At 42.2% G+C, this 7965-nt stretch overlaps 1 long non-coding RNA gene across 1 annotated transcript in view; it reads left to right on the forward strand.

Moving 5' to 3' along the window:
- LOC132370812 (uncharacterized) overlaps positions 1-6338 on the forward strand; it is a 41586-nt gene extending 35248 nt beyond the window's left edge. Inside the window, exon 3 of the long non-coding RNA XR_009504703.1 lies at positions 5970-6338. This is a non-coding gene — a long non-coding RNA (uncharacterized LOC132370812). The remainder of the gene's footprint in view (positions 1-5969) is intronic.
- Positions 6339-7965: the final 1627 nt, after the last annotated feature.

The following is a 7965-nucleotide window of genomic DNA, read 5'->3' on the forward strand; positions in this document are numbered from 1 at the left end:
GTAGAAAATCTAAAAGAATTGACCAAAAAAACTCACGGAACTAGTTAGTGATTATAGTAAGTGAATATCTTGATTATTGCAAGACATTAGGTAAATATAAAGAAGTCAATTGCTTTCCTCTATACCAGCAATAAACAAGTAGGATTTGAAATTAAAAAGATAATATCACTTGTAGAGCACCCCCAAACTGAAATACTTAGGCATAAACCTAGCAAAATATGTACAAAATTTATATGAGGAAAACAATGAAACTCTGATGAAAGAGATCACAGAAGAACTAAATAAATGGAGAGATATTCCATGGAAGGATAGGAAGACTCAATATTGTCAAGATGTCAGTTCTTCCCAGCTCAATTCAATGTAAGCCCAATCAAAATTCCAGCGAGTTATTTGTGGATAAAGACAAACTGATCCCAAAGTTTATATGGAAAGGCAAAAGACCCAGAACAGCTAACTTGATATTGAAGAACAAAATTGGAGAACTGACACTGCCCAATTTCAAGACTTACTATAAAGCTACAGTAATGAATACAGTGTGGTATTGGTGAAAGAATAGACAAATAGATCAGTGGAACCGAAGAGAGAGCCCAGCTATAGACCCACATAAATATGGTCAATTGATCTTTGACAAATGAGCAAATTCAGTACAATGGAGCAAAGATAGTCTTTTCAAAAACTGGTTCTGGAACAACTGGACACCCACAGGCAATAAAATTAATCTAGACACAGACCTCACAGACCTTACACCCTTCACAAATAGTTAACTCAAAATGGGTCATAAAGAAAAGAAATATAAAAACGTCACCATAGCCAGACATGTAACACTTAAGAGCATTATTTTTTTGTATATGTTAGGAGTCAGTCTGTCTGGGATGTGGAGTTTTCCCTCAGTTCAGTATTTTAATTTAAAAAACTAGAAATTCATCAGAAGGAAAATAAGCAGACAAAAAAATGGATTATAGAACTAAATGTAAAATGCAACACTATAAAACTCCTAGAAGATAACACAGGAGAAAACCTAGATGACCTCGGGTATGGCAATGACTTTTTAGATATAACACTGAAGACATGCTTTATTAAAGAAATAATTTATCAGCTGAACTTCACTTAAATTAAAAACTTCTGCTCTGAGAAAGACACTGTCAAGAGAATGAGAAAACAAGCCACAACCTGGGAGAAAATATTTGCAAAAGACACATATTATAAAGGGTTTTATTCCAAAACATACAAGGAACTCTTAAAACTCAACAACCCAATTAAAAAATGGTCAAAAGACCAGAATAGACACTTCACCAAAGAAGATATACAGATGGTAAGTAAGTAAACATATGAAAAGATGTTCAGTAACATATGCTACAAGGAAATTGCAAATTAAGACAACAATGAGATACAACTACACACCTAGTAGAATGGCCAAAATTCAAAACACTGACAACAAAAATGCTGGTGAGGATGTGGAGCAACAGGAACTCTCATTCGTTCCTAGTGGGAATGAAACATGGTACAGTCATTTTGAAAGACAGTTTGGCATTTTCTTACAAAGCTAAACATTCTCTTAATATATGATCCATCAGTCATACTCCTTAGTATTTACCCAAATGAATTGAAAACTTATGTCCACACAAAAACTGCACATGAATGTTTATAGCAGCTTTTTTTTTTAAAACATCTTTATTGGAGCATAATTGCTTTACAATGGTGTGTTAGATTCTGCTTTATAACAAAGTGAATCAGCTATACATATACATGTATCCCCATATCTCCTCCCTCTTGCATCTCCCTCCCACCCTCCCTATCCCACCCCTCTAGGTGGTCACAAAGCACCGAGCTGATATCCCTGTACTATGCGGTTGCTTCCCACTAGCTATCTATTTTACATTTTGTAGTATATATAAGTCCATGCCACTCTCTCACTTCATCCCAGCTTACCCTTCCCCCTCCCCGTGTCCTCAAGTCCATTCTCTACGTCTGCGTCTTTATTCCTGTCCTGCCCCTAGATTCTTCAGAACCATTTTTTTTTTTTTTTTTTTTAGATTCCATATATATGTGTTAGCATACGGTATTTGTTTTTCTCTTTCTTACTTACTTCACTCTGTATGACAGACTAGGTCCATCCACCTCACTACAAATAACTCAATTTCGTTTCTTTTTTTGGCTGAGTAATATTCCATTGTATATATGTGCCACATCTTCTTTATCCATTCATCTGTCAATGGACACAAGTTGCTTCCATGTCCTGGCTATTGTAAATAGAGCTTTGGAGCTTTTCAAATAATTGTCAGAACATGAAAGCAACCAAGATACCCTTCAGAATGTGAATGGATATATTGTGGTACATCTAGACAATGGAATATTATTCAGCTCTAGAAAGAAATGAGCTATCAAACCATGAAAAGACATGGAGGAACCTTAAATTCATATTACTAAGTGAAAGAAGCCAATCTGAAAAGGCTACATACTATGATTCCAACTATATGACATTCTGAAAAAGGCAAAACTATGGAGACAGTAAAAGGATTAATGGTTGCCAGGAGTTGGGGGAAGGAAAAGGGGTGAATAGGCAGAGCACAGAGGATTTTTAAGGGAGTGAAACTATTCTGTACAATACTGCAGTGGTGGATACATGTCATTATGTGTGTGTCCAAACCCATAGAATATACAACACCAAGAGTGAACCCTAATGTAAACTATGGACTTTGATAATGGTGTGTCAATATAAGTTCATTGATTCAATGTAAGTTCATCGATTGTAACAAATGTACCACTCTGGTGGGGATATTTTTTTTTAACGTTTTAAAAATGTTTATTATTTATTTATGGCTGCATTGGGTCTCCGTTGCCGTACGCAGGCTTCTCTCTAGTTGCGGCGAGCGGGGGCTACTCTTCGTTGCGGTGCGTGGGCTTCTCACTGCGGTGGCTTCTCTTGTTGCGGAGCACGGGCTCTAGGCACATGGGCTTCAGTAGTCGCAGCTCACGGGCTCTAGAGCACAGCCTCAGTAGTTGTGGTGCACGGACTTAGTTGCTCCGCGGCATGTGGGATCTTCCCAGACCAGGGATCGTGTCCGCTGCATTGGCAGGCGGATTCTTAACCACTGTGCCACCAGGGAAGTCCCTCTGGTGGGGATATTGATTGTGGGGAGGTTGTGTTTGTATGAGGACAAGGGGGCATATGGGAACTCTGTACTTTCCACTGAATTGTGAACCTAAAACTGCTCTGAAAAGTAAAGTTTATTAATTAAAAAAAAAGCAAAAAAGAATCGTGTTCCACCTCCACTCCTACAAGTAATTTGAGCTAAGAACAACATATAATAAACAAACCTGGGCTTCCCTGATGGTGCAGTGATTAAGAATCCACCTGCCGGGCTTCCCTGGTGGCGCAGTGGTTGAGAATCTGCCTGCCAATGCAGGGGACACGGGTTCGAGCCCTGGCCTGGGAAGATCCCACATGCCGCGGAGCAACTAAGTCCATGCACCACAACTACTGAGCCTGCGCTTTAGAGCCCGTGAGCCACAACTACTGAAACCCACGCGCCTAGAGCCCGTGCTCTACAACAAGAGAAGCCACTGCAATGAGAAGCCCGGGCACTGCAAGGAAGAGTAGCCCCCGCTCACCGAAACTAGAGAAAGCCTGCTCACAGCAACAAAGACCCAACACAGCCAAAAAAAACCCCACAAAAAAACATAATAAACCTAAGGGGAAATATTATTTTTTCTTATGATGGCATCAGAGCTTTTTAAAAAAATATGTCAAATTCTTTTTTTTTTTTTCATGTGTGTGTATGTGTGTTTGTGTGTGAGCCTGCCTTGCTGGTATCCCAGGAGCATGCTTCATCTTCCAGCTTGGTAACCCAAGCACTGAATTCCCCAAGTACACAGCTCAAGGTCATAATCAAGGACGTCAGGAAGGAAGACTTGACAGTGGGGGAGTGGGCATCATAGTCAGGTTCAGAGACACCAGAACAGTTTCTTCCGAGGGTTCATCGTCAGGACTCCTGCCCATGGGTCACTCCTGGGGTCAGGCTGCCCCTTCCCTCTCCCTGCATCCTCGTAGCAGCTGTATTAGTGGATCGAAAGTGCTCATACAACCCTGTATAGCCCACCCCTTGGATGTGTCAGTTATCTTACTTCTCAGGTGGCCTTTCTCTTTCTAAAGCAGAACTGAAATTTCACCTGGGCAGTCAGCTTGAGCAACCACAGAACTTTCATTTCCTTTTTATCGTAGGGAGAAAGTTCTGAACACTATTATTTCACCAAGAGAAATTGGGTGCTAGGAGAGTAGAGGCTGAGTGGGGGCTTGGTTCACACCTGTGGTTCCTAACCCAGCACTCACCTGGGGGAACTTGTGACGATGAAGGTTCCTGGCTCCACCCGAGGCCTACCCTGGGCAGGAGTTTGTCATTTCTTAAGTGTTCCTCAAGTGATTCTGGTGATCTTCTAGGCTAGAGAACCATTGGGGTAGAGAAGTAAATCTACCTGCCCAAGAGCATTCAGCCTTGGTCCCATGTTTCCTGTTTTAAAGTCTTTGATCACATCTCCCTTTCGCTGCTCCTTCCCATATTTGCACATACCTTTATTATGTCACTTATATGATATCATATGTGTTTTTTTTTTCCTTTACCAGATGAGCTCCTCAAGGCAGAGATCATGCCTTATTCATCTTTGTGTTTCCTGTTCCCAGGTTTGCCACTTATAGTTGAGAAGGTTGTTCACTCTGCACAAGAGCTTAGTGTGAGGGGTAAGCGGAGCTGTAAGTGATTCTGAAATCTAGCCTGACTCACCAAGTCATGAGCCCTGATTTTGACCTCTGAATGTCTAGAGGAGGGATGCCTTTTCTAATTGAATAAAGGTGCTCTATTGGCTATTACTGGCCCTGTCTGCACCTAGCAACACAAAAGCTAGTGTTTACTGAGCATCTATTCCAAGAAAGGCACAGAGTTTAGTATTTTGGGTAGAGAGTAGGTGATTAAGTCGTGTTTGTTAAATTGGATTAAAATCTTCTTCCTCATGTCTGGCTCTCATAATCTCCTCATTCTGCAAGGCCCTGCTGAATATCACTTCTAGGTGAAGTCTTCCTCCAGCCTCAGTTCATTGCCCCAATTCATTCCTCCTTGGAGACACAGCAGCACCTGGTTTATATCTCTAGAACAGCACTTTCTGTGGTCATACATTGGAGTTGGTGTATCCCACCGCCCAGTGAACCCCTCATAGGCATGGGCTACCTTATTCAGCTCCTAGATCCTGGGTGTCTGGACATCATAATGAAGGTTTATTAAATGAATAATAACCCCACCCCCAAGTGGCCCTTTAGACTCTGGGTTTCACTGCATCATGTAAAGATACAGTAGCTTTCATCCCTATCACCTGAAATTGGGAGCAAAATTTCAGAAATTAGTGTTAATTCATCTCATTATATATATGTGTGACTATGTATATATATTATATATATGAATGTATATGTGTGTACATACACATGTATATTAACATCAGCTTTGTGGGCAACACTGGGCCAAGTTAAAGAGGTGATTGGCAGACAATTCTGCTGGTTGCTCATGCTCGAATGATATTTGAGTGTATGTATCAGGTTATAGCTGTGTGTCAGGAAGTCTGCATTTTGGTTTCATTGATGCAGTAGACAGTTCTGGAGTTGCCCCATGTCCGAGATTTAAAAATAAGCCCTGCCCTGGGCTAATCTTTCTCCCTTTTTCCAGGAGGGAGGTGCAGAAGAGGGGGGTGACTTCCATAATTGCATGAGTTCCTCCTCATTGATCTACATGGATCCTGAGATGTACAAATAATGTGGAACATGATAATAGGAAGTGAATCATACCCAATTATGGCCAAACTCGGGGATGTTGTTAGGAAAGCTCAGTGTCTACTTTCGTCACACCTTTATTTATTAGATTAACCTGACTGAGGCATATGGGCCTCTGGAAGTCAAAGGAAGCTCAGGATTCTTCTGTTTTTTGTAGCTCCTGATAAATGAAAATATGAAGAAGGTCTAAAGCAGTGTGATACAGGACTTCCCTGGTGGCGCCGTGGTTAAGAATCCACCTGCCAATGCAGGGGGCACGGGTTCGAGCCCTGGTCCGGGAAGATCCCACATGCCGCAGAGCATCTAAGCCCGTGCGCCACAACTATTGAGCCTGCGCTCTAGAGCTCATGAGCCACAACTACTGAGCCCACATGCCACAACTACTGAAGCCCACGTGCCACAACTACTGAAGCCCACATGCCTAGAGCCTGTGCTCCGCAATGAGAAGCCCACGCACTGCAACGAAGAGTAGCCCCCGCTCGCCACAACTAGAGAAAGCCTGCGCGCAGCAATGAAGACCCAACATAGCCAAAAATAAAAAAAATTTTTTAAACAAATAAATTCATTTAAAAAAAAGCAGTGTGATACATATTGTGGTATATTTAAAATGTTTACATTTAACAAATTAATATTTTTACCACAAAAATGTAATTTTATAATGTTATTCACAAGTTATTGCAGAAATATAAAGCAATATTAATTCAAAGTAGACTCTAAGTGCCATAGTCCAGAATCAAGTGTAATTCCACTGGTGTAGCACAGTGACTCTAAGTGTAAGTTCTTTTGCAGATGATGCCAAAAGTGAATCTGAGGTTTTTGTCAGTGTAGGGATCTGGATTAATTGGCTCTCATCTCTTTCCCCAACTTGCCTAGTGTCAAAGAGAGAGCTTAAGGCATACTATAGGACCTGTTTATTGAATTAATGGACACTGAAGGTGCCAGGCATAGAGACTCTCACTGATGGATTCAAATTGCTGTGAGGGCATCAAAAAGGGTGCATTGGGCGGAGAAGCATGGGCAGTGTGAATGGAAACCCTGACCAGTAATTACGCACATTTGCTTGGTCTTCCACTGGAACTGCAAAATAAGGAGAACTTGTTTCAAATTCAGGCACAGTTGGGAAAGCACAGGATTGGTCTTAGAGAGTCATTGTGACTTTTGGACCAAGTCCAGTGCACCCAACTGCATTCTTGGGTAGCCTCTTCTCAAGTTAGACGTTACATACAGAGAAAGGATGTGCCGTGGCTATAGGATAGAGTTAATGAGGGCAGTTTTTCAGCAAATCAAATCCTTGTTTATGCACAATATTTCCTCCTTTGGATATGAAGTCATATGCTCTTCTGGGGCCCTAAGTCTACCAGAAGAGGTAGGGACACGAGGCAAAATTTGAGGACAAGTAGATGGAGAAAACCCTTATGAATGGTAGAATTTGTGGAACTGTCATCTTGGATAGCCCTAGGCTGAACCCTGATCCTGGTGTCAGAATGACCCATGACCCTGGCCAAAGATAAACATGAAGGGGGACTTCCCTGGCGGTCCAGTGGTTAGGATTCCGCACTTCCACTGCAGGGGGCAAGGGTTCAGTCCTTGGTCAGGGAATTAAGATCCCGCATGCCTGCGTGGAGCGGTCAAGAACAATTAATTAATTAATTAATTTTAAAAAATCAAGGGAAGAGAAGTTAATATTGCAGACAGGGATCAGCAAACTTCTTCTATAAAAGGTCAGAAATAGTATGTTAGTCTTTGTGTGCTATACCAGTGGTCCCCGAACTTTTTGGCACCGGGGACTGGTTTCATGGAAGACAGTTTTTCCACGGACGGGGGGTGGTGGTGGTGAGGATGGTTCAGGCGGTAATGCGAGCAGTGGGGAGTGCTGGGGAGCGGCAGGTGAAGCTTCACTTGCTCGCCCGCCGCTCACCTCCTTCTGTACTGGTCAGTGGCCCGGGTGTTGGGGACCCCTGTGCTATACAACCTCTGTTGCAACTACTGAGCTCTGCTGTTGTAGCATGAAAGCAAGTGAATGTGCGTGGCTGTGTTCCAATGAAATTTTATTTCCGCAAACAGGTGGCCGTAGGTTTGGCCCACGGACCATAGTTTGCTAACCCTTACTCTGGACTACCGCAAGCAGAAAATTGTGTGTCTTCAAGAAATAT

Source organism: Balaenoptera ricei, chromosome 8 (assembly GCF_028023285.1).
Source record: "Balaenoptera ricei isolate mBalRic1 chromosome 8, mBalRic1.hap2, whole genome shotgun sequence".
NCBI lineage: Eukaryota > Metazoa > Chordata > Mammalia > Artiodactyla > Balaenopteridae > Balaenoptera > Balaenoptera ricei.